This window comes from Macaca fascicularis, chromosome 5 (genome assembly GCF_037993035.2).
Source record: "Macaca fascicularis isolate 582-1 chromosome 5, T2T-MFA8v1.1".
In the NCBI taxonomy this organism is placed as follows: domain Eukaryota; kingdom Metazoa; phylum Chordata; class Mammalia; order Primates; family Cercopithecidae; genus Macaca; species Macaca fascicularis.
The window spans coordinates 176,350,063-176,375,896 of record NC_088379.1 but is presented as its reverse complement, the minus strand read 5'-3'; positions in this window follow the sequence as shown (position 1 = coordinate 176,375,896).

Sequence of the window (25,834 nt, the reverse complement as noted above, 5' to 3'; positions counted from 1 at the left end):
TCAGTTGGTTGAGGCACTTAGAATTTTATTCTTGGTTTACATAATAAAAGTCTGGAAATTATCTACTCTTCCTACCACCAAAAGGAAGAGATTTTTTGAGTTTCAGTATAGGAATCCCCTCACTGGAAGAGTCTAGTTAGTATCCTGTTAATGAATGAAAAGTAAACCCATCTGTTAGATCCCGGGGTCCAGGTCTAGTCCAGCCTCTGCTGAAGTTTGAGGGGAGTGGGTGGATGGGCAGAAAGAACACTCAGAGGGCTGTAGGCAGGTGAACGTGGTTTTTATTGAGCAGCAGCTTTCATTAACAGCTTTCTCATTAGCTCTTTTCACATTGTCCACCTTTATCTCGGCTGTTTGCTCTGGCTCTGTGACTCCTGCCACCCCCACACCTACAGCTGCATGGCCAGCTCTCCCTTGCTTTCAGGGTCAGCAGCTTAACTCTTTCTCTCTCTTGTCACCTGCGCAAGCCATGCTGTGGCTCCCTATGTCCGTTTGCAAGATGGACAGTTCTGGTTCTCTCTCTCTCTGGGCACCAGCAAGCCCAACATGTCAAGTCATGTTGAGCCCAGCTGAACCCCAAGAGCTCCTCTACAGTGTTAACAGGGCAATTACACCTTTTACAAACAACAGTGGCTCAGAGCCAATTATAAACTCACACAGGTTATATAACAAGTGGAGGTGTGCACCTGTGTGCCAAACTCAGTAAGTCATGAAGGCCTCGATATTTGCCTCTGCCTATTGCTTGACTAAAGCACATTCATGTACCTTACACCACCAAAGTATGCAACTGAAAAATTTGAAAACCTTAACTATAAAGGAAAGTAACTAAAACTTTTGGAGAAGAAAATCAAGGTAATTTAGGAAGTTTAAAGGTGGAATAAAGACAAGGAAGGATTTATAAACTGTATAACTCTGATGGCTAACATTTTGGATATTATTTGAACTTTTTCAAAAAATAGAAGAAAAGTCATACAAGTTTACTTAACATGTATACACAGAAGCCATCAGGATGAAGACGCAACTTCTCAATGAGGTACAGGAGCTTATATATCATCTTGAGGTTACAGAAAGAATGGGCGCTTGGATCATTGTAAAACAAGTTATGGGAGAAGGACAAAGAAGAATTCTGTTGAGGGACAATAAATGAGTACTAGGGAGAAAGATAGTATCCATAACCTAAATTGATTGTAAAATAATGTTCTTTGGATTTTAAATAATTGGAGACAATCACTATCTTTAATAAGGGTCTGTTCATCTGTGATTCCTGTAAACGATAATGAGATAACAGGGAGGGGAACAGGAATATTTATTCTCCTTTGTGGGCCAGTCCTGTCTTTATGTACATAGTGGAAAAATCTCTTGCAGTTCTTTTTGATCGCTAAGGATTTAAAAAAAACACAAAAATTTGGGATCTGAAAAGAATTTGACCTACTGAATAATTTGCCTAAGGCTATGCAGCTACTTGAGAGGCAGAACTGGGCTTCAGGGCCTGACAGCTAACTCCAGAGTCCGGGTCCTTAGCCTCCAAACTGTAGTACCTCTTATAGAAATGATCAGCATTTATTGAGTGCTCACTGTCTTCCAGGCATTGTGCTAAAGGCTTTATATATATCAACTCATATGCCTTCACCGTAACTCGAGGTAGGCATGATAATCATAGTTGAGGAAACTAAGACCCAGAGAACCTTAGTGAATTTCCAAAGGTCACACATATAATAAATGACTGAGTCAGGATTTGCATACAAACCAGCTGGCTCCAGTGCCTGGGCCCCATGTTTTTTGCCTCTTATGTGTTTATAAGTGTGGCAGGATTTGGACTGAGACAAGCTTTCATTGTAGTTCAGAGAGTTTGGGAGAGGGAATCTTGTGTGTGTGCTTTATTTTATTTTATTTTATTTTATTTTATTTTATTTTATTTTTATTTTATTTTCCGTCAAACCGCAAAGCAGATGTTAAAGGCATTACATTTGGTAGGACACATGGAAGGAGACAATATTATTTTCTGGCCTGCTCAAGATGACTGATACTGTTATTTAGGTGAAATTGAAGATTGACTTAATGATTTCCTCAAAAATAAGCAAGGGATTGAAAGAGAAAAAGGAAGACAATGGTGTAAAAGGATAGAGGTAGCATGTGTGAAAGATAGGAAGAGAGACTATAAAAGGTATTTCAGCCATACCAACTCTAGAGATTTTAAAAACAGCATCCCCAAGCTGTGTGAGCAGTGAAGGGACATGCTTCTCCCACAATACAGCTTGCTCTTTTCTTTCAGCCACATTAACAGAGACTTATAGTTGGTGTTTTACTAGGTTCCTTGAAGTTTCAAATACTAAGTGTTATATGAATCATTTTATAATTACTAGGTGAATTATGGTATGAATCACCGTGAGCACTAAAACCAATTGACGAGTAGCATTTGATGATGGTAGAGTAGGCGATTCTGCTCTTGTAGTCACCTGATAGGTTGTTTGCTGCACAGGCAAAATCAATTAACTGAGACCATGGCATTGCAGTAGAGAAAGAGTTTGATTGACAGGAAGCTGGCCATGTGGGAGAAGGAGTTATTACTGAAATCTGCCTCCACACAGGTTCAGAGCTTACGGTTTTTATGAACAATTTGGTGGGTAGAGGGCTAGGAATGGGTGCTGTTGATTGGTTGAGGATGAAATCATAGGGCTGTGGAAAGTGGTCCTCTGCACTGAGTCCACTTCTGGGTAGGACCACAGGACCAGTTGGGTCATGGGTTCAGGTGCGGTCAGTCTGAAAAATATCTCAAAAAAAATAATTCTACAATAGTGATATTATCAGTTAGGAACATTTGAGAAAATCACAAATCTTGTGACCTCTAGCTAGATGACTCCTGAGAAGCAGAGGATTATAGAAACTGTTGCTACATTTTAGCAGAATTCAGGCCTCTCTTATAATCCTATTCTCATGGTCCTTCATTAGGCTTACAAAGGCGATTTTTTGTTCCTGAGCAAAGAGGGAGTTCATTTTAGGGAGGGACTATTATCACGCTTGCTTTCAAGTTAAACTGTGAACTAAATTCCTCCCAAAGCTAGCACGGCCAAACCCAAGAATGATCTCGAACAGCTCCATCAGAAATAAGATAGAGTCAAGCATGTCAGATTTCTCTTACTGTCATAATTTTGCAAAGGTGGTTTTGCGCGTGCGCGCGCACACACACACACACACACATTCCCTCTCTCTCTTTTTCACTTTCTTGTTCTCTTGCTAACTCTCTCTTACTCTCTGTCATTGAGTAAAACTGAAAAGCTAGACTGAATATATATTTAAACTTACCAGGAAGTATCAAAGAGCTAGCAAGACAGTGACGAATTATAGAACAAGATCCAGGATGCATGCTTTGTGGTCATAAACAATGAGGTAAAATAGTAATATGTAGGTGAATAAATTTCATGTGGTTAGAAAATACAGATGTATTTTCCACTTGAGGTCAACAATGTTCACTTTTGACCCTTTTGAGGTTTTCATTTTCCTCATTTCATTTAGCAAGATCTCTGAGCTATTGATTTCCAGACACTCTATAACTCTAAAAGCGGTTTCTTAAACTTGAAAGAAAAGAAGCTCAATTTACCAGAAAATTATTTAGGCATATCAAAGAGGTTTTAGTTTGTCTTCTTTTCATATATCCTCTCTAATAATGGTTCCTCATTGGATTTGTAAAATTGATAATCTTAAATCATAGAACAGTTTATTCCTAGAATAGAAAAGAAATGAAAAAGAAAAGAAAATATATTGCCCACTCTTTCTTATTTTTTGTTCCTAGCTTCATTTGTCCTCCATCTCATTTTCAGAGAATCACCTCCACTGTTGTTTTGGGAAATACGTCCCCACAGCCACCTCCTTCCTTATAAATTGGTTGAAGTGCCAGCATTCTTCAGTTGAGCCAATCAGAATCCTTCTCAGTCTGATTGGGACGGTTCCTTAGTTTGGATCCTACTAAAATTCCAACTCAAATGGTTATCTCTTTTTAAGTAATGAAATGTAAACATGTATACTCTTGACTATCATATTCTCATTTGGGTATTAGAAATAAATAAATATGATTGGCTACTTGAAAGTACAGTGAGTTAAATGTTCAGAGAGACAGAAAGTAGGAAGTTGTAAAGGGAATTCTGATAGTGATCCATTTCTTGATTTCAATTTTTCCAGAGTCCTAACTTGAAACTTTTTATCCTCTTGGACTTTGACTCAGCAAAATGCTTTGGTGCATTGTTAATCTTTGCTTCCTTCTTAAGCTAAGTTTACTTGGCCTATTTAAGGATAGTCACAAAAGAGAGTTAATGGATACCAAAGTTTAAAAGAGATAGCACTATCTCACTGTAACTTGGAAGTGAACCGTAATTGGAAATTAATATTCTATAGGTAATGAAAATTCTTCAGGAATATGCAGAGCTTTTCTCCCTAAGCCTCAGAAGTACAATATGACATACTAAGTTTAATTCACTTAATAGAAAAAATTACATGACCTCTATAATTATTGATATTGTTAATAGTTTTTCCTTTAGGATGTTTTGCAGGTATCTTTATTTCAACTTATGTTCTCTTTCTTTAGTCAAGGTTTGTTTTATTATATTTAAAGAAATGAGCAAAATATATACGTTCCATAAAATAATTAAAAATAGCTACCCTTGAGATTTCAGACCCTGAATATTGGCTTCAAATGTTTCAGACTACAAAATTGATTCACCAAATCTGAGATGAAATGTCAAAGGTAATGACCAATTATTTATGACATTTCATTTGTAGTTAAGGCTATAAATTGTTCATGATGAAGTCTTGAGGGAGATGCTTAAATGTCAAATACTAGAGTGCTGGGTTCTATATTAATTGCTACTTTTATGATTTATACTTTTTCAAACTTGTTATCTTTCTACCATTTAATATTAAGTACATTTGACTCTGTACACTTTTAATTCAAATTTGGATATAGAAAAGAGAAAAGAATAGTGCTTGTGGTGGTAATTGACTGAAAAAAAAAAAGGTTAAGATGAATGCATTCATTGATAACATTGACCATAATTTAATTCATTCACTCTCACTGTCAAAGAGTATGAGAACTAATCAATTAAGTTTTAAATATATAATGAAAAAAAACTGCAGACTTCTCTTCATGTTCACATTTGAATTGGAATCTGATTTTTCACTTGTGCCTTTAGTTTTAAGCATTCATCATGAAAGTCTGACATTTCAATTGATACATAAAATTTAGCACAATTAATTCCTATTCAAATGTTAAATATCCTGAACAATTAACATCTGATGTGTTTCTCACACAAATTGGCATGCCTAGCTAATTTTCCGATACTTAAATTCATTCTTTTTAAAGAGTTACATTAAAAATGTTTTGCTGGGAGTGGTGACTCATGCCTGCAATCCCAGCACTTTGGGAGGTCGAGGTGGGTGGATCATCTGAGGTCAGGAGTTTGGGGCCAGTACGGTGGAACCCCACCTCTATTAAAAACACAAAAATTAGCTGGAGAGTTGTGGCAGGTGCCTGTAATCCCAGCTACTTAGGGGAGGCTGAAGCAGGAGAATCGCTTGAAACTGAGAGGTGGAGGTTGTAGTGTGCTGAGATGGTGCTGCTGCACTCCAGCCTGGGTAACAGAATGAGACTCCGTCTCAAAAATAAAAAATAATAATGAAAAATAATGTTTTAATTTAAATAATGGAGAGGCTTATAATGATCCAGAATTTTAAAACTTAACTTTTTGTTTTTGCACATTGCAAAATTTATTGTAAATATTTATTTAATTCAAAATAAATCAGAGTTTCATATTGGAGAGTATTAAAATGTTTTGTAAGTTTTTATGGGAGAATAAAGGTGAGATACTTCAATATAACTTTAAAATAGAATTCTAGGATCAAGAGTGTGTGATTCAATAGAATAAAAAGATATTAATCTGCTATAAAATTATTTTACAGGATAAATAAAAAGTTAAAAAGATAATTTACATGATCTCAGAACATATCTAAGAATATGGAGAATATAACATATATTAAAGGGATATTTCAATGCAGTGGTTAAGATTGTTTTTTAAATTAATAATATTTGCTTAATAGGCTTTCCACTTAGAAAAATAAAGCTTGCTTTATCAACTATGTGGAATGATTTCCAAAGAGATCAATGTGCTAAATATAGAAACAAAATATGAGCAGCAACCTCAAAATTTATGAGTCATTTTAAAGCAAGACAAGAAACCTGTGATAAAGTCTATCCTGTGGATAGACTGCATGAATGTTAGAAATTTTAGCATATTAATATCCATTATAAGCAAGTCAAAAGACAAATGATAGGCTGCAGGGCAGTCTTTGCTTCATGTAACTGAAGCAACAGAGGTTTCAAGTCACCATTGCAAAGAAATTCTTCAAGTTAATAAAGCAACAATGAGAAATATTGTAGAAAATCTTGGAAAATTGTTACCACCGTGGCACAGAATCTTTAAGCTCTAATTTAAAGAATGAACATCTAAAATGTTCAATACATTTAAATGCAGATATGAAATGTACACAAACACATTTTTAGAGTAATTTATCATTTTCTTAGAGGTCTCAGATTTTGCTATCTTCAGTTTTTCCTTATCTTTCTTATCATTCTGCTCTTTCGACATTGGATCTCCTTTGTTTAAGCAACAGAGCAGAATGTTATCAGCTGACTTATGTCAACACTTGCCGAATTTCCCATTCTTATAAATAGCAAATTATCATTTTTCTTACATTAAATTACTATTATTATTTATTATTATACTTGAGATCTTGCTCTTTCACACAGGCTGGAGCACAGTGGTACGACTATAGCTCACTGCAGCCTTAAACTCCTGGGCTCAAGCAATCCTTCTGCCTCAGCTTCCTGAGCAGCTGGTACTATAGACACTCCACCACGCCCAGCTAATTCACTTTTACTTTTTTTTTTTTCAGACATGGGGTCTCGTTGTGTTGCCCAGTCTGCTCTCAAACTCCTGATCTCAAGCAATCCTCCCATCTCTGGCTCTCAAGTAGCTGGGATTACAGGCACTAGCCACTGTGCCCAGCTGTCTTGCATTAAATTATATAACAAACAGTAATTGAGATTATTTAGACACCTGCACTAGTCTCCATTATAATAATTCACACAATAGTAAACTATTATTTTTAATTGACTATCAAATTATTGGAACTAAAGTGTCTGCTAGGGCTTTGAATCTATGCAAGCCTTTATTATTGTGCTACTTGATATTCTGATGTATGTGGCCCTATCAGGAACACTGTTCTGCCAACAGAAACTTAGTTCAATCAAAAGATAGAGAGTTCTGGACTTTGCCTTATTTCTATTTTCCCAATTTCTTCCCCCGATCTGCTTAGCTCTGAGTTACTGGTGGAGTCATTAGGACTTGTTTCAGCTTGATTCACACAAACACACACACACATACAGGCAACAAACATACATTATTTCCCTCAGAGTGAAATCACGCTTTTCTGCTAATTTGTACTTAAGGCTAAAATTAGATGTATGGGCATGCTATTTAATACAGTTGCAAATATTTAAGTAGTGGTACGTATATTTTCCCAACTATTATCTTTGGGGGAAATTTACTATTGGATATAGAAATTTAGAAATAAAGTATGGAAACATTCTCTAAATTAAAATTTGATTTATCTTACAGAATTTTATGGATGTTGGAAACTATATGTATATATATTCATGACACCTTTAGGGAATGTATGGAAGACATGTTGATAATATTTATAACTTTCTCAATTTTCTTTAGAAATGGCATAATCAATTCTACTTTAGGGAGATCAATTTTTGTAGTAATTTTTCAAAATATCATCAATCATATTAACAATATCAAATATATAACTAGAGTTTGGCCTAATATGCTCTTATCATTTTAATTGTTCATTTACCTTATACCTATAGCTATAATCTTTCTTTCAGTTTCACATTAAAAAGAGTTTTATTCTTTGGTGGCTATTGTGAATGGGATTGAATGTTTAATTTTGCTCTCAGATTGGACGTTATTGGTGGATAAAAATGCTACTGATTTTTGCACATTGATTTTGTATCCTGAAATTTTGCTGAAGTTGTTTATCAGATCTAGGAGCCCTTGGGCAAAGATTATGGGGTTTTCTAGCATAGTGTGATATTGCCTGTGAAGAGAGATATTTTAACTTCCTCGTTTCTTATTTGAATACCTTTTCTTTCTTTCTTTATTCTGATTGCTCTGGCTAGGACTTCCAGTACTATGTTGAATAGGAGTGGTGAGAGTGGAACCCATTGTCTTCTTATGGTTCTCAAGGGGAATGCTTCTAGCTTTTGCCCATTCAGTATGATGATGGCTATGGGTTTGTTGTAGATGACTCTTACTATTTTGAAGGATGTACCTTTAGTGCTTTAAAACGCCTCTGAATACAGTTAACTAGGAGGTGAAAGACCTCTACAATGAGAATCACAAAGCACTGCTGAAAAAAAAATCAAAGAAAACACAAACAACTCGAAAAACATTCCATATTCATGGATAGGAAGAATCAATATTGTTAAACTGGCCATACTCCTCAAAGCAATTTACAGATTCAATGCTGTTTCTATCAAATTTCCTATGACATTTTTTCACATAATTGGAAAAAAGTCCTTATAAAACTCATTTGGAACCAAAAAAGAGCCTGAATAGCCAAAACAATTCTAAACCAAAAGAACAAAGCTGGAGGCATCACACAACCCAACTTCAACCTATATTAGTAGACTATAGTAACTAAAACAGCACAGTACTGGTACAAAAACAGACAGAGACCAATGGAACAGATTAGATAACTCAGAAATAAAGCTGCAAACCTACAACCATCTGATATTTGACAGCATCACCAAAAACAAACAATGTGGAAAGAACTCCCTATTCAATAAATGCTGCTGGGATAGGTGGTTAGTCATATGCAGAAGATTGAAAACTGAGTCCTTACTTTACACAAAAAACAGAAAGCAACTCAAGGTGGATTAAAGATTTAAAAGTAAAACCTCAAATGAAAAAGATTCTAGAAGAATATCTAGGCTATACCATTCTGGACGTCTCAGCCTGGCAAAGAGTTCATGATGAAGACTCCTAAAGCAGCTGCAATCAAAACAAAGATGGACCAGTGGGACCTAATTAAAGTAACCAGCTTTTGCACAGCAAAAGAAAGTATTAACAGAGTAAACAGATAACCTACAGAATGGGAGAAAATATTTGTAAACTATGCATCTGACAAAGGTCTAATATTCAGAAGCTATAAGGAACTCAACAAGTGAAAAACAAACAACCCCATTTAAAAATGGGCAAAGGACAGGAACAGACAATTCTCAAAAGAAGACATCATGTGGCCAACAAGTGTATGAAAAAAAGTTCAGTATCACTAATCATTAGGGAAATGCAAATCAGAACCTCAATGAGACACCATTCAAACCAGTCAGAATGGCTAATATTAAAAAGTCAAAAAACAACAGATGCTGGTGAAGTTGAGGAGAAAAGGAAAGACTTATACACTGCTGGTGGGAATGTAAATTAGTTCAGTAACTGTGGAAAGCAGTCTGAAGATTTTTCAATGGACTTAAAGTAGAATTACCATTTGACCTAGCAACCCTATTACTGGGTATATACCCAAAAGAAAATAAATTGTTCTACCATAAAGACATACACACACATATAGAAAAGATGTGGAATCAATGTAGATACCTATCAACGGTAGACTGGATAAAGAAAATATGGCACATACAAACCATGGTATACTACACAGCTATTAAAAAAAGAGAGATCATGGTCTTTGCAGCAACATGGATGGAGGTGAAAGCCATTATTCTAAACAAATTAATGCAGAAACAGGAAACCAAATTTATGTTCTTGTAAGCAAGAGCTAAACATTGAGTACACACGGACACAAAGAAAAGAGAAGTAGACCCTGGAGACTGTTCAAAGGTGGACTGTAGGAGGAGGATCAGGGTTGAAAAAGTACCTATTGGGTATTATGCTGATTACTGGGTGGCAAAATTATCTGTACACACCTACCCAGCAACACACAATTTACCCAATTTACCCATGTAATAAACCTGTACATGTAGCCCTTGAACCTAAAATAAAATTGGAAAGAAAAATAATGATAAAATGGCTTATAATACATTGAATAAAATAGAGATGCATGATTCTTTATTGATATAATTAAATGGTAAATATTTAATAAGGAAGGAGATATTTGCATAGTCTCAAAGTACCAAAAAAAAAGGGTAACTTTACAGTGGGAAAAGTGTGGCAGTCACCATTTTATTCAAATGATCAGGGTGACCATCATCTGTAATGGGACAAATTAAAATTATGTACCACTTGATAAGATGTGGTAAGAAGAGCACATCATTATATCTATGATACATATCTATCTATGATACATATATATGATACATATCTATCTATGATACATATATATATATATATATATTTATATTTAGACAGTCTCACTCTGTCACCCAGGCTGGAGTGCAGTGATGCAACCTTGACTCATTGCAACCTCCACCTTCCGGGTTCAAGCCATTCTCCTGCCTCAGCCTCCCAAGTAGCTGGGACTACAGGCATGCACCACCACACTCAGCTAATTTTTTGTGTTTTTGGTAGAGACGGGGTTTTGCCATGTTGGCAAGGCTGGTCTCAAACTCCTGACTTTAAGTGATCTGCCTGCCTCAGCCTCCCAAAGTTCTGGGATGACAGGCGTGAGCCACCACATGAACATAGAGACGTCTATGATATTTCTGCTAAAGATAAATAACCTGAATAAATCATAAGGAAACAACAGACAAAACTAAACTAAATGGCATTCTAATTGTACCTGCTTGAAACCCTGAAGATTGTCAAGGTCATGATAGTCAAGGAAAGGTTGAGGAACTGTTTCAGATAAAAGGAGATGGGAATAACATGTGACTCTGAACTTGATTCTTTTGCTAAAATGGACATCACTAGACAAATGGTGAAATTTGAATAGGACCTGAGGATTAGCATGATTAGATGATGGTAATGTTTCTATGTTAATTGCCTGGTCTTCATGCTTTTGCTGTAGATAGCATAATATTCTTGTTAGTTGAGTGAGATAGAGCATCATGTCTACAACTTACTCTCAAATAGTTTAGAAAAAATTCTTTATATTACACTTGAAAGTTTTTGTAAGATTGTTTCTAAAAATAATAAAGAAAAAGGTTTTGTAATGTTTATCGCGTAACCTATTTCCCATGAACAACATGAAAACGTATTTATATTTTATTTTTTCATAACATTTTGCTCATTAAAGCTGAGATCTTGATATTAAAAACTATTGTCGCTCAAGTAACTCTGACACATCTATGAAATATTAAATAGGATTCCAATGCTCTTGCTATCAGAGACCAAAAAGAAAAAAAAATGGAGGTTAGATAAGACCCATGTTAAATTATTTCATTTTAGGAGGGCCATATATTTCTTGATTCAAAAAATAGGTATGCATATTTGGGTAGTAAAACTATGTCAACTGTCTCTTTCTTCTTCCAGATAAACACACATACACACACATACACACATACTTTGCTTTTGCTATAAGACTGTTTTTCCTTTTTTTTTTTTTTTTTTTTTGACAAAGTCTTGTTCTGTCCCCTAGGTGCAGAGTGCAGTGGTGTGGTCAAGGCTCAGTGCAGCCTCTGTCTCCTGGGTTCAAGCAATTCTCCTGCCTCAGCCTCCTTAGTATCTGGGATTGCAGGCACATGCCACCACATCAGGCTAATTTTTGTATTTTTAGTAGAGATGGGGTTTAGACATGCTGGCCACGCTGGTGTCAAACTCCTGACCTTGGGTGATATGCCAAATTCAGCCTCCCAAAGTGGTGGAATTACAGGGGTGAGCCACTGTGCCCGGCCCCATAAAACTGTTTTCAACTATTGCTGTAAACATTCATGCATGACTTTTCTCTATTTCCATGTTTTATGATATGCTTCTGGAAAGCCATATGATATCTTTTCAGTTATATTTGTTTCTGTAACTTTCTTATCCATGAAATTAAAATACTTATTAATTATCTTCAGTGCGAAGGAGAAGGAAGGGATGGGTTCCAAATAGATATAATTGAGATTCTGGTCCCAAATCAAAGTTGTATAGAGATGGATGTGAAACCAGAGAAAGAAAAGAATTATGATTGCATAGTATATTTACTATAGATAGTTTGGTGTAGAAACAAGGACTTATTTCTCTTACTCAAAACACACACACAGGCACATACACTTTTATTTTTTTTTTTTTGAGATGGAGTCTTGCTCTGTCGCTCAGGCTGGAGTGCAGTGGTGTGATCTCGGCTCACTGCAAGCTCCGCCTCCTGGGTTCACAGCATTCTCCTACCTCAGCCTCCCAAGTAGCTGGGACTAAAGGTGCCCACCACCATGCATGGCTAATTTTTTTTTTTTTTTTTTTGTATTTTTAGTAGAGAATGGATTTCACTGTGTTAGCCACGGTGGTCTCGATCTCCTGACCTCGTGATGCACCGGCCTCGGCCTCTCAAAGTGCTGGGATTACAGGCGTGAGCCACCATGCTCAGCCCATTATTTTTCTTAGACTAAAATCTAAGAAATTTAATTAAAATCTAATCTAATTTCTTTCTATTTTGTCCTAAAATTATATTTATAGATATGCTATTTAATACACTTGCAAATCTTTAAGTAGTGATATTTTTCTCATCAAATACCTTTGGGGAATTTGGGTTTGAAAGCATTAGGAGATATGTGGCAAGATTCAGGATAGAAGGAGGCTAAAGAACAAAATTATGGAAAAAAAGCAGTTTTCATGGGATAAAGCATTTCTGGATGTGGCAGTGCTGTATATATCTTAGAGATAAGTGGAAAAAAATATTCCAGTAAAATACTGTGGAAATAGATGAAGGAGCTAGAACATTCATGTATAACCTTCCCATTTTTGGCTACAGGTTTTTATAGAAGATAATTCAAGGCACAAGAAAAAAATTAAAGACTACAAATTGGGTTCAATGTCCACTGCTTAGGTGAAGGATGCACCAAAATCTCACAAATCGCCACTAAAGAACTTACTCATGTGACCAAATACCACCTGTTCCCCAAAAACCTATGGAAATGAGAAAATTTTTTAAATGGGCAAATTTATTTGTCATTCTAGCATCTGATATTAGTTCCCTGAGGAAGAAATACTTCTGACCATAATGTGAGCTCAATGTGAAAAAATAACTCATTAAGATCTAATCAGCTAATGACATCTTAGTGTGGTTGTACTGTTTTAGAGCTCAATTCTAGAAGGTTTTTAGTGAAAGGCAAAGTGTCAGTCTGTTTCATCTGTGAGAAGATCTGGAACAAGTCAATTTTAGATACATTTCTAAGATTACTTGAGCCTGATCTACCATCGATCAATTTTTCTCACTTCCCTTTCTTTAAGAGGTAAAATTGGGTTACTAACTTTCTGGCCCAGAAGGAGATAAATTAACTTTTTTTAAAAAACTACTTCCCAGCACATCGTTTTTAATGTAGAGAGCTCAAACTAACAAGAAATGAAATTTTAAAAGCTTTCATATACATCAACTGCAATGGTGGTCACCAGGGTCTTCTCTACCATTAGTCTGAATGCATTAATCTGTTTTATTTCTTACCTGGTGCTGTTGAAATTTCACTCTGATTTCTCTGGACACTCTGGTACCCATATGCCTTATTAGTAGGGCATGTGCTTGCAAAGGGATGCAACTATACTATTGAGTTCACAGTTAAAATGATTCTTATCCATTTACATTTTGGGAAGTTTTGAGATGATAACACTTTCTAAAATACAATAGTTTGATTATTTGCAAGCACATTAAACAGATGTCAAGAGGAAGGATCATTTTATATTCCTGTTTTTAAATGTCTAGTTCAGAAAAGAATTTATACTCTTCGAAAGGAGGAAGTTTCATCTAAAAGTAGATCAGAAGTAATTCATACGCAGTCATATAAAGTTCACAAAAATATTTATCTGAGTACTTTTCCAAATGAAAATACTATTTTAAAAATTAATAGAGTGGATTCAAATTAATTTTAACTTTTTAAAATGTATTGGATCTTTATTATAAACACTAAACATGTATACAAATCTGAACTAACAAAATTACGGCTCACTTTACAGTTTTATATTTGAAATATTTGGGGCTACTGAAATTAAGTTTTAGTCTGACCAACGTTTGAACATACTGTTAATCATATTTGTTCATAATTTAATAAGGCATAAGAATAATCTGGCAGTAGGAAGAAAATAGATTGTATATTTGAGTCAATAAATTTGAATTACCATTATCTTGAGCAATTTTAACACCAATGTGAAATAAAAAATACCTTGGTAAGGTATTGTTGAATTTCCTCATATACTTTTGCCAGTTTACTTCTGGACTCCAAATCTGTGCTGTGTGATGTTCATTTTTGAGCTCATGCTGTTACCAGGGGGTCCTTGCTCCCAGAGCTCCCAAGATGGTGGTGGCTGCTTCCAAGATGGTGGCGGGCCACTTCCAAGATGGCGGCAAGCCTCGTGTTCTCTGACCTGGGGTTCTTGGCCTCAGGGATTCCAAGGAATGGAATCTTGGGCCATGCCAGTGACTAGTGTTCAGCTCAATTAGGAGGAACCTGGGCACTTAGCCATGCAGCCTTTAGCCTGATCGGGAGTGGCAATGGGCACCTTGCTGGATCAGGAGCACAGTGGCCACCCTGCCGGATCCAGAGGGATGGAAGTCAGTGGCAAGTCTACCACAGTGGCAAACACCAGTGGTGGACAGCGAGCAAAAGCTCAGTTCCAGCTGTAACAAGCACGGACCAGAAGAGTGTGCAGTTGCAAGATTTAATAGAGTGAAAACAGAGCTCCCATACAAAGGGAGGGGACCCAAAGAGGGTAGCCTTGCCAGCTCGAATGCCTGGGTTTATATCCCGATCATTGTCCCTCCCCCTGTGCTCTCAGGCAATAGATGATTGGCTATTTCTTTACCTCCTGTTTTTACCTAATTAGCATTTTAGTGAGACGTCTTTACTACCTGATTGACCGAGTGTGAGCTAAGTTGCAAGCCCCGTATTTAAAGGTGGATGGGGTCACCTTCCCAGCTAGGCTTCGGGATTCTTAGTCAGCTTAGGAAATCCAGCTAGTCCTGTCCCTCAATACTAATTGCCTAATTGCTGATTTTTTGAAATTATTTCAGTAAGACTGGAACCAGCTATTATTTGTATGTCTGGTAAAAATTCAGCTCCTGGACCTGATTAGTGACTTCAGTAAAGTCTCCAAGATACAAAATCAATATACATAAAACAATATACATAAATCCTGACAAGAGGGATTAATACCCAGAATTTAAAATGAATTCAAACAACTCAGCAAACAAACAAAAAACCATTATAAACTGGGCAAAGGACATGAACAGACATTTCTCAAAAGAAGAAATACAAATGACCAACAAACACTTGAAAAAATACTTAACATCAGGAATCATCAGAGAAATGCAAATTAAAACCACACTGAGATACCATCTTACACCAGTCAGAATGGTTTTTATTAAAAAGTCAAAAAACAAGATGTTGACATGGATGTGGAGAAGAGAGAACAATCATACACTGTCAGTGGGAATATAACTTAGATCAAACTCTATGGAAAACAGTATGGACATATCTCTGAGAGCTAAAAATAGAACTACCATTTGACCCAGTAATTTCATTACTGGGTACCTATCCAAAAGTAAAAAAAAAAAAGTATTATATTAAAAAGACACCTGCATTCATATGTGTATTACACTATTCACAATAGCAAACTCATGGAACCAACCTAAGTGTCCACAAAAAGTTGATTAGATAAAGAAAATATTTTATATACACATGATGGAATACTATGCAGCCACAAAAAAGAATAAAATCATATCCTTTTCAGAAACATGGGTGGAGCAGGGGCCATTACTATAAGTAAACTAATGCAGAAGCAGAAAATCAAATATCACATATTGTCACTTATAAGTGGAACTAAACAAAGGGTACATATGGACATAAAGACAAGGAAAATAGACTCTCAGGACTCTAAAGGGTGTAGGGTAGGGGAGTTTAAAAGTCATCTCTGTATACAATGTCCAATATCTGGGTGATGAGTACACTAGAAACCCAGCCTCCACTTTGTACATGTAATACTCTCATATAAAAAACAAGCACATGTATTCCCTGAATCTAAACTAAAAATAGAATTTAAACAATAGGATCTTCATTTCTCCTGAATGAACTTTGGAGGATCCGCAATTAGTGACCAAACACACCAAAAAAGTATATATCCCATAAGGTTAGAAATACATTAAAAATAGGCCTTATGATTGGTGACACATGAATTAGGCAGTAATTACAAATAACTATTGTTTTTAGTACTAAAAGAGCAGAGTCTATTTTTAAGTTTCAGTATGCCACATTTTAATTTCATTACTGTGTATTAATTTACTTTCTCAGTTCCAATTTTATTAGTTCAAAAGATACTGTGTTTATTATATTGTTTTCGCCTTGCTCAGGTGTTTTAAACTGTCATTGAAGATTCTACAATAGGTATTATGTTTTTATAAATTTCCCTCCTATCTGCTGCTTTTCTTTTTTGACTAAATATGTCTAAAAAGTAAAGGGCCATAGAAAATACAGCCATAAGCTGTATAACACCATTCTGGCCAATGATGGATGGCATATAGGATGGTGGTACCATAAGACCAAAACAGAGCTGAAAAATTCCCATTGCCTAGTATTTACTAGGCTGTGTTTTTTATCGTTAATTTAGAGTTTTTTATCGTTAATTTAGAGTGTACTCCTTCTACTTATTAAAATATAAATGAAGCGTGAAACAGCCTGAGGCAGGTCCTCCAGGAGGTATTCCAGAAGAAGGCATTGCTATCATAGGAGACGACAGTTCCATGCCTGTTATTGCCCCTGAAGGACTTCCAGGGGGAGAAGATGTGAAATTTGAAGACAGTCATATTGAGGATCCTGACCCTCTGCCTTGACTAATGTGTGTGTTTGTGTCTTAGTTTTTAACAACAACAACAAAAAAAAGGTTAAAAAGTTAAAATAATAACAAACTAAAAACACATAAAGGTCTATAGAATAAGAATACAATGAAAGAAAATATTTTTTACAGCTCTACAATGTGTTTCTGTTTTAAGCTAAGTGTTATTATAAAAGAGTCAAGCCGGACATGGTGTCTCACGTCTATAATCCCAGCACTTTGGGAGGCCGAGGAGGGCAGATCATGAGGTCAGGAGTTCCAGACCAGCCCGACCAATATGGTGAAATTCCGTCTCTACTAAAAATACAAAAATTAGCCGGGCGTGGTGGTGCACTCCTGTAGTTGTAGCTACTCGGGAGGCTGAGGCAGAAGAATCGTTTGAACCTGGGAGACAGAGGTTGCAGTGAGCCAAGACCATGCCACTGCACTTTAGCCTGGGTGCCAGGGTGAGACTCTGTCTCAAAAAAAAAAAAAAAAAAAAAAATCAAAAGTTAAATAATCGTATTCTTCAGAATTCTTCATTTGCTTCCACCAAGTCTGATGATGATAATGATGACAATGGTGATGAGGATGAACACAGTCATTTAAACCTCTTCTTTTTAATGTGATCTCATTTGTCAACTACATCCTGGCTTCACTTCTGTAGAGCTGTGTTCTGTGCTCCTCCTCCCAGATCTCCAGACTTCCTTCACAGGCCCATTTTCTAGCTTTTATGGAAATTCTAAAAGAAATTATTCTGGGACTACTATAGCAGTTTTTCCTAAAGAGATGGATGGGTCTGCTAGGCTCCAGGATAGCCATTGCCAAAAGCTGACTGGCAAAGGGTCATGAAATCCCAGCTCCCTGCCGCAAGGCACAACAAAATCTATGATGGAATTTATGCTCCAGAGTTCCCTATACAACAGGCAAAGAGCATGATTTCACCTAAAGTCACATTTGTGTTGGTCTCTTTCTTTCTTCCTCTGCTTCTTTACCAATTTCTCCTAAGTGCAATTATTTAATAAGTCATTTGCCCAGAATCTTTGTCTCAAGGTCTGTTTTTAGGAAAGTCTTGTGACAAAATGATGAATTACCTACCACTTTTAGATTACTATTTTTATTTTAAAGCAGTTATCGCTACTTCACACACATACACACACACACACACACACACGTTATTTTTTCTTTCTTGCGGCATGAGTAGTATGGCCTTTAAATTCAGCAGCTGAGATTTAAGTTCTCTACTATAACCCCAGCTCTGGCAATGTCCTTCTCCATGGGATGTGAAATCCATGAGGTTAAGGAGACATCCCCATTAGAGCTAGCCCCACCTATGCATCATGTTCCAGATGCATGGGACCTTGGAATTTCCTAAATAGATGGACAATTACCCAGTTCCAGTTCTAGAGCATACACAGGCTTCTTCCCCCCATCTCTTTCCCCAAGGGTAGGCTAGTGAAATGTTTTCAATTCTCTTTCTTGGTTAGAGGAGGGCCAAAGGTGTATCTGTTTGTAGCGGAAGCAGTATATAGGGAGAGGCTGAACATAGGCACGTCGGGGTCCTCTTGGTAAGATGCAGTGGGAGGTTGAAGAGAACGGCTGGGAGAGAATGCAGGGTTCCACTTCAGCCCTTGCCTAGGAACCTGTAGATGTAATGAGTAACTGAGAAGAAGGATAAAGGCATTACAAAATTGTGGTCTATGAATAGAAAAGTACAATTTCTAAAAGCTTATAAAAGACCACTCTCACTGTCTTTCCTGTAGTGTAATAATTCAGTTGAATATTAAAGTTTTACTTTCAATATTTAGCATAATTGATTAGTAATGCAAGTTGAGATTATCCGCCCCCATCACCTCACTTTTACCATCTTTACGATAGAGTAAGTAAATGTGTGTTTGTGTATGTGTGTTTCCAAGATCTACTGGGCTACCACTTGCAGATACTAGGATTAGATTCATACCTAACTCCACTGTGTAGTAAAGGCCAGGTTCCTCCATTCATGGTAAATGGCCAGTCGCGTCCTAGGTAAGTACACAAGTATCACTTCAACTGTCTCTGGGTTCCTTCTTTTTTGTTCCCCCCAGAAAACATGGCTTGCCCACCAGCATCAGAAGCTTAAGTAAGTCAGGGTACAATTGCTTACTCTTCTGCTGCAATTGAGACTTAAATTTTGTGAGATTTTAGTAAGGTAGCTCTTTAGAAACACTGCATTGTGTCGGGGGTAGGGGTGGGGCACCCCTGTTTTAAGGAACCAGTTTAAAAATGCCCTCTGTTGTTAAATATGATGATATCAAATATATTCCACCTCAATATGCCAACTGGAAATGGATCAAGAGACAAACGAACAAATCAAAAACCCAACACACAAACAAAAACTCAACACACAAACAAAGAGTAAAAACTCTCAATGTGGTGTCAATTTCATTGCCTGTGTTAAGTAGGGGAAAGTAAAGATTCAAATGAGATCTGCTATACTACAGTCGTTGTGTTACAGTACAGAATGGGTGTAATTATGAGAGAATTGAAAGACAAATTGGAAAAAAGAAAGAAGACCACAGAGGCAAAAGAGTAACATTTGATTTTTTAATTGTTTTTGCACCATGTATAGACTTTTAAGGTATAATAACTAATAGACTGTATGGTATGGTACAGCCCCTTAAAAATGTTGATCAGAAACTGTGTGTGATACCGTATTTGAATAGAGTCCAAGTATATCATTGTAAACATCTTTATAGCATGTGAAAAAAGTTCTATTCAGTTAAATATTTTAAGAATAGCAATCTAGAATTCTCTAACAGATCAACTTATTAATAGATAATATGTTGTCTCATGCTTCTGTCAGCTTCCTGGTGAAAATTGCTGAATATATAAAGTGGTACCACCACTTTTGTAGAAATATGCGTTTGAATAAGAAAAGAAAATAGTACACTGATTCAAGTGCATAAAATTCTTTCCAGAAAAGAGATTTGAGATATTTCCTAATAATATGAAATATGTCCCATTCTTAAAACGTTAGAATTTTCATTTTTACAGTTTTTATATAATTAATTCTCAAACATTTTAGTAGTTAATAAAGTTATAAAGAAGTTATAGTGATATTTTGGAATATTTTATATCAGTATATAAAACACTTGAAATAGTGTTAAAGCTTAATAGCATTCAAATAATAAAAAATAAATCACCTCTAATTATAACGAGTTTTTATCACTGTAATTAAAATTTACAAAATATTACCACTGTGTAATTATGATAATGGCAATAAAAGACAATTTTCTTCAACAAGGTCATTCTTTGAAATTTAGCTACAATAATATAGTCGTTATTTGAAGGAATTAGTTTCCAAAATTTCTATCAACTATGTAAGTGCTTTTACTGTCTTTTTTCTGTGTAGTTTTTTAAAGAAACATGCATTCACTTAGAAGAAGCAAAAACATATTATCCAGTTTTAAAATTTATAATATTTATTTTCAGAGTGTATATACATATATATGTGCATTTTAACTTTGAATAGGGATTTTTTCTGGATTTTCTTCCATGTAAAATAACCAAAGCCTATCTTGGAAGGCTGTGCTTTCCTTGTAATACTGTTTTATCAAAATTGCACAAATTATATCATGACTTTAAGCATTTGAAGTAAACCAATTTATCCATACACCAAATAACCCACAGTCAATGTTAAGGTTCTCTGTGTGGTAGATGTGCCAGCTTCCCCTTTGGTGCCCCTTCTTTTTATTCTCTTTCTCTCTGCCTCAGAATTTATTCCTACATTTGTCCTGCTTCTGAATTATTTCTAGTGACATTTCCTGGTTTGATGTTTGGCCCTAGAACATTCAGCTTCTCTAGCTTTGTCTTTTGGGTATTCAGGCACTTCAGTTGTAGGGATCCGTAATCTCTTTCCAATCATTTCCACCCTAGGTGTCAATCAAGCCAATCTAAGTTCAGACTCTGAGAGCCCACCCAGATAGCAGTCTGCTCAATGGGTACTTCTACTGGTATTGCACAATCCACCTCAGAGGCTTAAGCTCAAAAGCTCAATTATTCTTTCTCAAGCCTTGATCATCTCAAAGGTGCTCACTGTTGATTTAGTGGTTTTCAAAAACTTACCAGTACACGTACTCTGACATCATTCCTAGTTCTTTGAAGAATGATGGTAGTATTTTGACAGGAATCATATTCAATCTGTAGATTGCTTGCGGCAATATGGTCATTTTCTCAATATTGTTTCTACCCGTCCGTGGGCATAGGATGTGTTTCCACTCATTTGTGTCATTTATGATTTTTTTTTCAGCGGTATTTTGTAGTTTTTCTTTTAGAGATCTTTCACCTCCTTGGTTCAGTATATTCCTAAGTATTTTGTTTCAGTTGTCATACAAGACACTGAGTTCTTGATCTTATTCTCAACTTGGTCATTGTTGGTGTGTAGCAGTGCTACTGATTTGTGTACACTGATTTTGTATCCTGAGACTTTACTGAATTTGTTTATCTGATATAGGAGCTTTTGGGACGAGTCTTTAGAGTTTTCTGGGTACAAGATCAGTGAATAGTGACAGTTTGACTTCCTCTTTTTCCAATTTGGATGCTCTTTGTTTTTTCTCTTGTCTGATTGCTCTGGCCAGGACTTCCAGAAGTATATTGAATAGAAGTGATGAAAATGGCATCCTTGTCTTGTTCCAGTTCTCAGGGAGCTAAAGAATGGTTACATTTTACTTAAAATGATAAAGCTTTCAACTTTTCCCCATTCAGAATGATGTTGGCTGTGGGTTTATCATATATGGCATTTATTACTTTGAGGTAAGTTACCACTATTCCTATTTTGTTAAGGAATTTTATCATAAAGGAGTATAGATTTTTATCCAGTGATTTTTCTGCACCTGTTGAGATGATCATATGATTTTTGTTTTTAATTCTGTTTATGGAATGTATCACATTTTTTGACTTGCCTATGTTAAGCCATTCCTGCATCCCTGGTATGACACCAACTTGATCATAATGCATTATCTTTTTGATATGCTGTTGGATTCAGTTAGCCAGTATTTTGTTGAGGATTTTTGCATCTATGTTCATCAGGGATACTGCTCTGTAGTTTTTGTTATTGTTGTTATGCCTTTTCCTTGTTTTGGTATTAGGGTGATACTGGCTTCATATAGGGAGGAATTTAGGGAGGATTCCCTCTTTGTCTATTTCTTTTAATAATTTCAGTAAAACTGATACCAATTTTTTGAATGTCTGATAGAATTCAGTTGTGAATCCATCTGGTAATGGACTTTTTTGTTGGCAATTATTTAATTGCTGTTTCAATCTTGCTAGTTTTTATTGGTCTGTTCAGAATTGCTATTTTTTTCAGATTTAATCTAGGAGGGTTGTATATTTCCAGGAATTTTTCCATTTGCTCTACATTTTCTTGTTTGTGCATGTGAAGATGTTCATAGTAGCCTTGAATTATCTTTTGTATTTCTATGATATTGGTCATAATGTCTCCAGATTTATTTCTAATTGAGCTTATTGTATCTACATTCTTCCTTTCTTGGTTAATCTCACTAATGATCCATCAATTTTGTTTATCTTTTCAAAGAACTAGCTCTTTCTTTTACTTATCTTTTTGTTGTTGTTGTTGTTCTTGTTGTTTCAATTTCATTTAGTTCTGTTCTGATTTTTGTTACTTCTTTTCTTCTGGGTTTGGATGTAGCTTGTTCTTATTTCTCTAATTCCTTGAGGTATGACAATAGGTTGTCTTTTTGTGCTGTTTCAGACTTTCTGATGTAGGCATTTAACATTATGAACTTTCCTCTTAACACTGCTTTTGCTGTCTCCATGAGGTTTTGATAACTTATGTCATTATTGTCATTCAGTTCAAATAATATTTTTAAATTTCCATCTTGACTTTATTGTTAACCTAAAGGTCATTCAAAGGTAGATTATTTAATTTCCATGTATTTGTATAGTTTTGAAGGTTTGTTTGGAGCTGATTTTCATATATATTCTACTGTAGTCTGAAAGGATACTTGATATGATTTCTAGTTTCTTAAATGTATTGAGACTTTTTAAAATAGCCTATCATATCGTCTATCTTGGAAAATGTTCCATGTGCTGATGAGAAGAATTTATATTCTGCAGTTTTGGGGAAGAATGTTCTGTGAATATCTGTTAAGTGCATTTGTTCTAAGATACAGTTTAAGTCCATTGCTTCTTTGTTGACATTCTGACTTGACCTGTCTACTGCTGTTAGTATACGCTGAAGTCCCCTATTATGATTGTGTTGTCATCTATCTCATTTCTTAGGTCTAGTATTAATTGTTCTATATATTTGGGAGCTCCAATGTCAGGTGCTTATATTTTAGGATTGTGAAATTTTCCTGTTGGACTAATCCTTTTACCATTATATAATGTCCTTCTTTGTCTCTTTTACTGTTGTTGCTTTCAAGTCTGTTTTATCTGATTAAGAGTAACTATTCCTACTCACTTTCAGTCCTTTTGCATGGAATATCCTTTTTCACCTCTTTATCTTCAGTTTATATAAGTCCTTAGGTGTAAGGTGTACCTCTTGAAGATAGCAGAGATTGGGAGAGCTGGGAGAAACCCCAGGTATGTCTGCAGTGGTGTACCAAGGGGGAACAAGGATTCCTGCTCCAAGGCTCTTCACGATCCCAGAGGTTGCCTACCTATTGGGGTAGAGGTGCACCGCAATTGTGCTTCTGCTGTAAGAAACATCTCACCAGTGGAAACATCTGGGACTCAAAGCCCGTCATTCAGATTATTTTGTCTCATAGAGTGTTCCCTGAATGTGGTGCTCTCCTCCTTCTCCTAGGAATGGAACTTCTTGAGAGACATACTGCAGTGATTGTTATTGCTCTTCTGGGTCTAGCCATCCAATGGGTCTACCAAACTCCAGGCTGTTGCTGAGGAATGTTTGCAAGGGATCCAGTGATGTGACCTGTTTTCAAATCTCCCATCAGTGGCTACCAGCATCTGCTCTGATGGAAGTGGTAGGGGAGTCATGTCGATTCTGAGCAGTCTTGGTTGTAGATAGGCTTAGTGTGCTGGCTTTCTTGAATGCTGGTTATACTAGTAGTGAATTTGTCACGTGAACAGACTCAGGACTCAGGACATCTGGCTAGCCAGGGTGTTGCAGGCAGTGGTATTAGCTAAGATACCACAGCTGTGTTTTCCTTCCTGGGAGCAGTGTTATTCCATGGAGAGGTGCTGTAATGGCCTGAGTTGGTTGGTTTCCAGCCAAGAGATGGTGTTTGCAGGAGCACCAGCCGCAGTAGTAGCAGTGGGATTTGAGTTTGCCCTAAGGTGCTGGTTTCTCAGATGATGGGTGGGGCTATAAAGCTCCTAAAAACTTTTGTCCTTTGTGTTAAGCTACCAGGGTGGGTGGAGAAATACCAAGTGGGGACAGAGTTTTGTGGATCTCAGCTCAGACACTCCTTGGGCAGGGTCTGATGTGGGAGGCCACTGTGGGAGATGAGGGCTGGTTCTCACACCACTGGAGTGATGTTGCAGAGGCAGTATAACTGTCTTTGCTGTGCACAAGAGTTCACAAAGGGATTGAGGGGTAGCTGGCAGCAGTAAGCCTCACCCGGCTCACATGCAGTTGGCAAGGCTGACCTTGTTCCTGCAGTGCTCAGTTAAAAGTGCCAGGTAGATCCAGGCAGCCAGCAGACAGAAATCATACCTTCCCCAGGGTTCCACGCAAAAAGAAAGCATGGCTTTCAAGCCATATACCTTCCCATCTGCTCATAAGACCAGGTGCCCAGCTCCTGTGTGCATATCTGTAGTACTTCCTGCTCATCAGAGGGTTCTATTAAAGGGAGTTTGTCCCCACACAAAATTTATTACAAAATTCAGCTGGAGGCTTCTTTCACTCTGCAACTTCTCCTTGAATTCACTGGCTGCCTTCTGCAAGGACTCCTGTGTGACAGAATCAGGAATGGCTTCCCTGGTCTTGCACTGGAGACTGGGAATGCCTACAAGGCACTTCATGCTGCTGCTTCTACTTTTATATTTCCCGCCACTCCCTAAATCAGTTCCAGCTTTGGGTAGGATCGAGGCCTTCTCCCGTTGTCTGGATTTTCATATTCCCCAGTGGGGAATGTGTGCTCAGAAGCAGGCTTTAACCCTTCACACTATGGAGACTTACAGTTTTTTGCCTATCTTAAGGAGTAGACTGTAACATGCTGCTTCTTTCAAAGGGTTTGTGGGTTCTTTCAGGTTTTCTGGTAAGTTCCTGTGATGGTTCTTGGGAAAAATATATTCACAGTGTGACTCTCTACCCACTATTCTATGCTTCCAAGTGGGAGAAGCATAACACTGCCTCCTATTTGCTATCTTGAAGAGACTAGTCCCTCAAAAGCCTGAATGTTGAGTAAACCATATTTTACCTCTGTTTAACCTAATAACAACTGTCTATACATTTTATATTACTATATTAATTTTCTTGCAATTTTGAAATAATACTCGAAGATTATGATCAAAGCATGAAATTTTAGTTCCAGACAAAATGTGATGCATTCCATTTTATTCCTTCTGCTAATCCCAACAAAATTTTTAGGATAAGAAACATAAGTTACTCACCAGAGATCTCTGAAAAATGAAGAAAATAAGGAAGATTGACTGGGGACCTTGGATAACCTGGTAGTGAATTCTCTAATTTTTTTCTTGCCTCATATATATTTTGACCTGAGTGTTAGAAAAGTCCACAACTTATAAATGTTAGTAGATAAAAGAAATGATCCCACAAGAAGACAGCTTTCTCTAGCCAAAGGAGAACAAAATTGGTAGGCCAGCTGGGTAGAAAACCTTTAGCTACATCTGCTCCAGGCAACATCATG